Source organism: Bos indicus x Bos taurus, chromosome 3 (genome assembly GCF_003369695.1).
Source record: "Bos indicus x Bos taurus breed Angus x Brahman F1 hybrid chromosome 3, Bos_hybrid_MaternalHap_v2.0, whole genome shotgun sequence".
Lineage (NCBI taxonomy): Eukaryota > Metazoa > Chordata > Mammalia > Artiodactyla > Bovidae > Bos > Bos indicus x Bos taurus.
The window spans coordinates 108,935,458-108,944,317 of record NC_040078.1 but is presented as its reverse complement, the minus strand read 5'-3'; positions in this window follow the sequence as shown (position 1 = coordinate 108,944,317).

Below are 8,860 nucleotides of genomic sequence, written 5' to 3'. Positions count from 1 at the left end.
AGGCTGGGCCTCCCACTACCCCAGCCAAAGCATCAGACGTGAGGCAGCCACAGTTCCTGATCTCAGGTAAGGGTGGGGAAGGATGGAGAGATGGACCTGGCTGCCTGGCCTGCTGGGCCAGCAATACTCAGCATTCTTGGCCCAACATGAAGCTTTTACATGTGATGGAAAGAGATGATCCACAGAGGCCAGGAAAACATTCCCAGATGTTTTGGGAAACATCTATAGTCCGTGAGCCTAACTTTCCCAAGGGAAAGGAGAGAGTAAGAGAAGAGGATTCTATGGGTTTGCCCAAGTTGTCTCCTCCTGGTTCAGCCTCAGCATCAAGCCACACTCATCCAGACCCAAGGTCAGCTACAGGAAATCTCTCCAGCAACTGACTAGCTGACTAGTTCAACTGGGTTGAACCATGTAGAGTCTACACCACTGGAAATCATCAAGTTCGATTTCTACCATACATCTGGAGAAGTGCTGCCCAGAGAGGGAAAGAGACTTAGCTAAGATCACACAGCATATCCATTACAGAGTTGGGACTGGGTAGCTTGCATCATGTGGTTGCTTTGTTGCCAACCCAGCCCCTGCCACCCTGCCAGAGTCCAACGTGAACCCCATGATCTTTGTCATTGGCCAAGGCTTTCATCAGACTCCCCCTCAGGCCCAGCATAGTCCTGGGCAGATGGGAGGCACCCAAGAAATAATCAAATATTTACTAGTAAAAAACTATGAATGAGCATAATCACAATGAAAAGTGGAAGTGTTAGTTGCTCATTCATGTTCAACTCTTTGTGACCCCATGGACCATAGCGTCTGTCCATGGAATTCTCCAGGCAAGAATACTGGAGTGGGTTGCCAAAGCCCTCCTCCAGGGGATCCTCCCAACCCAGGGATCAAACCCAGGTCTCCCACATTGCAGGCAGATTCTTTACCATCTGAGCCACCAGGGAAGCCCGTGAATACTGGAGTGGGTAGCCATTCCCTTCTCCAGGGGATCTTCCCAACTCAGGGATCAAAACCAGGTGTCCTACATTGTGGGAAGATTCTTTACCATGTGAGCCACCAGGAAGCCCCAGATAATACAATAAACAGCTACTATTTATTGAGAACCTACAATGTGCCAGGTCTGGGCTAAGTGCTTTACACACATCCGTTTAAGTAACACTTTCTTAAATGTGTCTGTGAGGTTGGTTTTCTTATATCCTCATTTTACAGACACAGCATAGAGAGATTACATGGTTTATAGCTATTTACTACTAAGAGTTACCATTCATGTTAGTAGTGCCACTGGTAATGTTTATTAAGCACTTACTATACACTAGGTTTCTGCTTTACTGACTATGCCAAAGCCTTTGACTGTGTGGATCACAATAAACTGTGGAAAATTCTGAAAGAGACGGGAATACCAGACCACCTGATCTGCCTCTTGAGAAACCTATATGCAGGTCAGGAAGCAACAGTTAGAACTGGACATGGAACAACAGACTGGTTCCAAATAAGAAAAGGAGTACATCAGGGCTGTATATTGTCACCCTGCTTATTTAACTTATATGCAGAGTACATCATGAGAAACGCTGGGCTGGAGGAAGCACAAGCTGGAATCAAGATTGCCAGGAGAAATATCAATAACCTCAGATATGCAGATGACACCACCCTTATGGCAGAAAGTGAAGAGGAACTCAAAAGCCTCTTGATGAAAGTGAAAGTGGAGAGTGAAAAAGTTGGCTTAAAGCTCAACATTCAGAAAATGAAGATCATGGCATCCGGTCCCATCACTTCATGGGAAATAGATGGGGAAACAGTGGAAACAGTGTCAGACTTTATTTTGGGGGGCTCCAAAATCACTGCAGATGGTGACTGCAGCCATGAAATTAAAAGACGCTTACTCCTTGGAAGGAAAGTTATGACCAACCTAGATAGCATATTGAAAAGCAGAGACATTACTTTGCCAGCAAAGGTCCGTCTAGTCAAGGCTATGGTTTTTCCTGTGGTCATGTATGGATGTGAGAGTTGGACTGTGAAGAAGGCTGAGCGCCGAAGAATTGATGCTTTTGAACTGTGGTGTTGGAGAAGACTCTTGAGAGTCCCTTGGACTGCCAGGAGATTCAACCAGTCTATTCTGAAGGAGATCAGCCCTGGGATTTCTTTGCTAAGAAACTAAGGCTAAGGCTGAAACTCCAGTACTTTGGCCACCTCATGCGAAGAGTTGACTCATTGGAAAGGACTCTGATGCTGGGAGGGATTGAGGGCAGGAGGAGAAGGGGACGACAGAGTATGAGATGGCTGGATGGCATCACTGACTCGATGGATGTGAGTCTGAGTGAACTCTAGCAGTTGGTGATGGACAGGGAGGCCTGGTGTGCTGCGATTCATGGGGTCGCAAAGAGTCGGACATGACTGAGCAACTGAACTGAACTGAACTGATACACTAGGCATATAGATTACTGCTTTACCTGGATTGTCTTATAGGTTAATACAATTACCATTCCCATGATAAAGGGGAAACTCCAGGTTAGAGAACTAAGGTTCTTGCCCAGGATCACAGTTTGCTAAGTAAAAAATTAAGATTTCTCTGCAAAAGCCCAAACCCTTGGCTTTACATTTGTATCCCAGGTTTCATAGTATCTGATCAGTTTTCTAGAGAAAAGATGAAGAGCCTGCATCAGTTTTCCAAAGAGTCCCTTGGACAGCAAGGAGATCAAGCCAGTCAGTCCTAAAGGAAATAAACCCTGAATATTCATTGGAAGGACTGATGTTGAAGCTGAAGCTCCAGTACTTCGGCCACCTGATGCAAAGAGCCAACTCATTGGAAAAGACTGTGATGCTGAGAAAGATTGAGGGCAGGAGGAGAAGGGGGTCGTAGAGGACTAGATGGTTGAATAGCATCACTGACTCAATGGACATGAGTTTGAGCAAACTCTGAGAGATAGCGAAGGACAGAGAAGCCTGGTGTGCTACAGTCCATGAGGTCTCAAAGAGTCCAACAGGACTTAGCAACTCAACTACAATGACAGCGATCCGAAAGAGGGTGAAATCCTCAGTGCTCAGCCACCACACATAGGGCTGCTCCTGTGGGTTCCTGCAGCCAAGTGACCACATGCCAAGAACCCTGGAGGAATGTTCCCCTCAAGGGAATTGCCAAGTTCTAGCCTAGGTCTGTGTCTGGGGCACCTAAACACCCAGGGGCAGCTCACAGAGTTTTATCCACCCAACTTAGATATCCATGTTGTGAAGACGATTGTCCCTCTGCATTCTCTATGATAATAAGAGGCATTTGATTTTCTGACCTCCTACAAGTTCTAACCTAGACTCTTGGCCCCTGAGACTGCCAATGCCAGGGAGATGTATAATTTAATCAATAGTAATCTATGCCCTGGCTAATGGTCTGAAAACTCGAGAAGCCAGGCTTCTGCCTCAAAGCATTCATAACTTCTCCATCCCAATGACTCAATTGATCGGCAAATTTCGTTTACTTCTGAGTGATCATTGGAGAGGGCATCACAGGAACCGGCCCCTCGCCAATGCCACCCCCTTGGTAATAGCTCATGATTGCCCGAAGGGTGGCTGATGACGGGAGCAGGACTGTACAAGATTACTGATTGTTCATAATTGTCAACCAAATTGCATCTATGGTATCGAGCTTAAAAAAATGGACCAGAAGAAGCATCTCTTATTGATCCTTTCAGGTTACAAACAAGACGCGGCTGCTCCCTCAGAACCGGAGACTGGGCCTGCATCGATTTTTATTCTTTTTCTCCTTTGAATAACCTACAGTGGAATTTGAGGGCTGATTTTTAACCTGAAATTTCTCAAAGTTTTGCTTTTCTGGAGGTGGGAGGGGAGGGGCTGTCACAGAAGGGAACTGTTCTGAGATGTGCGCACAAAAGCTGAGAGGGGGCTTCCTCACTTGGTTGCAAAGGCTGTCCACTCCCTCTGACCTTCACAGTGACCCCCCCAACCCTCCAGCATCTCCAGTCCCAGGGTCTCTCTGTCATATAGAAAATCCTCCACAAACCCCAAACTCAAGGGGCTGATGGGCCAATAAGCGACCTGCCATCTAGCTGGTTCTCAACTAACATGTGGTCATTGAACATCCAATCAAAATGGGAAAGCTGTCGACACTCCCAGCCTTTCCACGTTTCCAGATGTTTGATGATACAGAGACTCAGGCTTCGTCACGTTGGGAACAATAGGCACAGTGATACCTAACAATCAGTCACATCTAAAGACTATGATGTAATCTTATTCTCTCAAGAGTTCTATAAAGTAAGAGCTGTCACTTTCCCATTTTACAGTCGAGGAAACTGAGGCACAGAGAGGTGACGTCGTGTGTTCAAGGCTGGAAAACACTTTAACAGGACCCAGACTGGCAGGTGTCTGACATGTGACCGTTTCCAGGCAGAAAGCCACAGGAGCGCTCCGAAGCAGGAAGGGTCGATCGAGACTGGAGCTGAACAGTCTTAACTTCCTGTGTGCCCGGCACATGCTGGGCACTCTCCCTGGCTGGCCCACGTCATTCTCACAGTCACCTTCTGAAACAGGCGTGATTAATTCTGTGTCACTGATGGCAGCTCAGAAAGGAGATGTGACTCACCCATGGTCACACAGTCACTAAGTGGAAAAGTTGAGATTTGAATCCAGGCCAGTTAGTCCCCAAAGACCTGTGCTTCCAGAATGATAATAACAGCATAAATAATAAACTAAACAATTTCACAAAAAATAGCCACGACATCAAAAATCCACTTTTTGTGTAAGACTTACTGCTTACAACCCATAGAGTGTCCTTTTTCTCATTGGATGGATATTGCTACTCCTGTCTTTTAAGCAAGAAAAGTGGTGCATGCCAGAAAGTTAAAATTTCTTTTTCTGAGTTCTTTGTGAAGTCCTTCTCAGGCCCATCCGATTCTGGGAAAGTTTTTCTGCCAACAGGCAGCTAGAGAGCTGGACGGGAGATGAAAACTGGCAGGCGTTAGTGATTGCCTGGGCTCCAGAGCAGGCAGCGAAATGCCCTATTGACGGATCTCCTCTCGGCATCAGATGGAGGGTGTCTTCTGAGACCCTGGGGAACAGCCTGGAGTTTGTTTCAGAAGTCTGGGCTTGGCCTTGGGCTAATGATCACACAGCTTGGCAGGGCAACAGCAGTGAGCAGCGGACAGAGCCCTTCTGGCAGCCCCTGCTTAATGAAAATGGCCAGCTGGGAGGTGAGCGGTCAGCCTGCCCTCTAGATCCATCTTTGTAGCTACTGAGCCCTTCTGCCCTCCCCCTGCTGGGTGGGCCCAGACAGCAGCTGTCTCTTTAATAAACATCTCAGCCACTATGCTCTAAAGAACAGAAACTGTGAAAAAAGCCTGGAGCTTTTTAGCTTTAGTGCTGGAGAGGCCACCCAGGCTGGCTGGGGACTGAGCCACAAGTGACAAAGTGCCCCAGGGACATTCCTCCTGCCACCAAGAGGAAGTACTTTCTTGGGTCTGACCAGAATCTCTCCTGATTTTCCTGTCTCCTCCTCCAGGGGATCTTCCCAACCCAGATCTCCTGCATTGCAAGCAGATTCTTTACTGCTGAACCACCTGGGAAATCCTTGCTAAACGTAACATTTACTAATTAATAGTTCTTATTTGATTTGGTATTTTTCACCTGTTTTATTTGAAAACCACTCTCTTGATCTTCACAGATATGGACAAATGAGGGTGCTTGCTGTGCCTTATCTTTGATGGCCAAAACCTGGAAACAATCTAAATGTACCAGTTACAGAAGATCAGTTAAGAAAGATACAGAATATCCAAAGGATCCATTCTTAAACTTTAGCCTGCCTCAGAATCACAGGGGCTTCCCATGTGGCACTAATGGTAAAGAATTCACCTGCCAATGCAGGAGACACAGGAGACTCTGATTCCATCCCTGGGTTGGGAAGATGCCCTGGAATAGGAAATGGCGACCCACTCCAGTATTCTTGCCTGGAGAATCCCACGGATAGAGGAGCCTGGTGGGATACAGTCTGTGGGATCACACAAAATCAGGCATGACTGAGCACGCAGAATCACAGCAGGGCTTGCTGAAACACAGACTCTGGGGTTTCACCCACAGAATCTCTGATGCAGTGGGTTCTGTGTAGGGCTTGAGAATTTGTATTCCTGACAAGTTCCCCGGTGATGCTGGAACTAATGTTTGAGAACCACTGTTAGTCTAAACTGCAGAGTACTATGCAGACATTAAAAATAATGTTAAAGAAGAATAGATATTGATTTGAGAAAATAGACATGATATGTTGCAAAGTGCAGAGGGTGAACTGCAAAACAATCTGGGTAATGCAGTCAATGTAAGTGTAAATCTAACTCTAAATGCGCATCTATGCATGGAAAGGCAGACTACCAGGATGTGACCCAAGACAGAAGCTGATTGAGTGGTGATCTGCGGCGGGGGGATGGGGTCCAAGATCAGACAGGCTTGGATTCCAACTCTGCTTCTTCTCACCTGATGTGAACGACTGAACAAACTGTGTAGCTGCTCTAGGCCTCACTGTCCTCATCTGTGAAATAGTAACAGTATATACTTGAGAGAGTATATACTAATAGTAATACTTAATAGTGATACTTGAGAGAGTTGTTATGAGGACAAAATAACATGTACAAAAAGGGCAAGTGTAATGGCTGTTATGTGCTATTAGAAGAGCTCCAATGGGCTTTCCTGGTGGCTCGGATGGTAAAGAATCTGCCTGCAATGTGGGAGATCCAGGTTCAATCCCCAAGTCAGGAAGATCCCCTGGAGAAGGGAATGGCAACCCATTCCAGTATTCTTGCCTAGGGAATTCCATGAACAGAGGAGCCTGGTGGGCTATAGTCCATAGGGTTGCAGAGTCAGACACAACTGACCAATTAAACTTTCAAATATATAGTAACAGCCTCAATACTGTATAGTAATACTATTAATACTCAGTGTATATAGACAGTGGGTTTAAGTCAATTTTTTAATTTGTCTTTTTTGTGTTTTACATGTTTTCAGGTTGAGCATATGTTACTTTTATAATTAAGAGAAAAACCAATAAATATTACATGTATACTATTTACCTCCCAAATCCCAAAGTTCTTTTGTTCAGATTTCTTCTGGCATGGGCAGCATTTTAAACAACAACCCTAAACCTTTGAAATTGAAAAGAATAATTTGGGAAAGCAGATAAAAAGTTTTGGGAACTTTGAGAAACCTAAAACACTCTAGACCCTGTTTAGACCCTGAGGTCTGTGGTCCGTGGATGCCAACCTCCCAGGCTCCCTCGAAGTCTGTGCCCAGTGACTGCATCCCCAGAGGAGGCCTCAGAAGCTGATGCTCGGTCACTGCACAAGGAATAAGGGTCTTCATCCTTCAGTTCAAGCTCCAAAGCCAAGGTGGTTAGAGGGAGACACCAGGATGCCTCCTCTATCCCCCTGCCTCATGGGAGACACCAGCCAGAAGCCCAACCCCTACCTGTTTGGCAGGTGGGAGGAAAGACACGGACTGAGGTCCTAGGACTTGGGTGGTGGGGCTTGGGGGAACTTGGCAGTGCCCTGCCCAGGATGCCTGACTCTGGCTTTGCCTCTTACCAACCCTGGTCCTCTATGGACCCAGAGCATACTATCCCTAAGCCTTAGCTCTGCTGTGGGGTTCCCTGTTTGGCTGCCCCATCCCAGCTTCACAATATTAATAACAGATGAACACTGTCTTTCTAATATGTTTCGATGGACATGAGTTTGAACAACTCCAGGAGGTGGTGAAGGACAGGGAAGCCTGGCTTGCTGCAGTCCATGGCGTCGCAAAGGGTCAGACACGACTGAGCGACTGAAGAACAACAACAAATACGTTTCCACTCACCACAGACCAGTGCTCTGCTATGTGCATCCCAGGAATTATCCCATTCAATCTTCATGATACCCTCCCACAAAGTAAAAATTATCTTGTGAATCCAGATCTGGCTGACTCCAGGTGTGATCCCCTCATGGTTCAGTCATGTTTCCTCTATTACTACCTCAGCCATGCATCACCATGAGCATGCCGTCCTAGGCAATGAACGAATCTCCCGCTCTTTCTAGCCTCTGGCTTCAGAGTCTCAACCCTACTTCCCACTCTGACTCTGAAGTTTCCATCAGGCCCTGTGTGGTCTGGCCCTTGCCTTCCCTTCCAAATTCATCTCCTGCCAGGCTTTCCTTAGCTGTCTCTGCTCTAGCCACACGGCTCTCTATCTCTCCTATTCCCTCTGCCACGGGGCTTTTGCAAATGCTCGCCCTCCGCTTGTTACGCTCAGTCTTCACACTCCCTCTGCCGCGGGGCTTTTGCACATGCTTTCCCTCTGCTCGGCATGTTCAGTCTTCCTTTTGTGTGGTTAATCCCAAGCCTCCCCTCATGTCTCAGTTCACAGGTCTTTTCCTCAAGGAGGGCTTTCCTTTCCTTGTCTCTCAGGTTAGCATCAGTCTCTGATGGAGATGTCACAACACTGTATCCCTAACCTCACAGCACCTGCCGCTTTCTTTATAAATACATTTTCAGGTTCTTTGTTTAACGTTCTCCCATCATACCCATGAAGGCAGACAGCAGATCTGCCGTTCTCATTGCGTGTTGCCCACACCTAGTGCAGTGCCTAGCAGATAGACTGTGTTTCCATGAGTGAATGAATGAATGCACTCCCCTCTGCTGAGCTGTCTCCAGGCCTGGCCCCACCCAAGGGCCCAAGGCATCCTTCTTGCTGGGTGTTCTCTTTGTTCTCTGTCTCACCAACTCCAGGTTCTGTCTTTGTGTGGTCTCTTTGAATCTGCCTGTCTCTGCAGCTCTGAGATCTCTGTCTTGCTCCACTGAGGGTCCGCTTTGTTCCATGGCTCTGGGGCAAGGTGACATAGCCAGT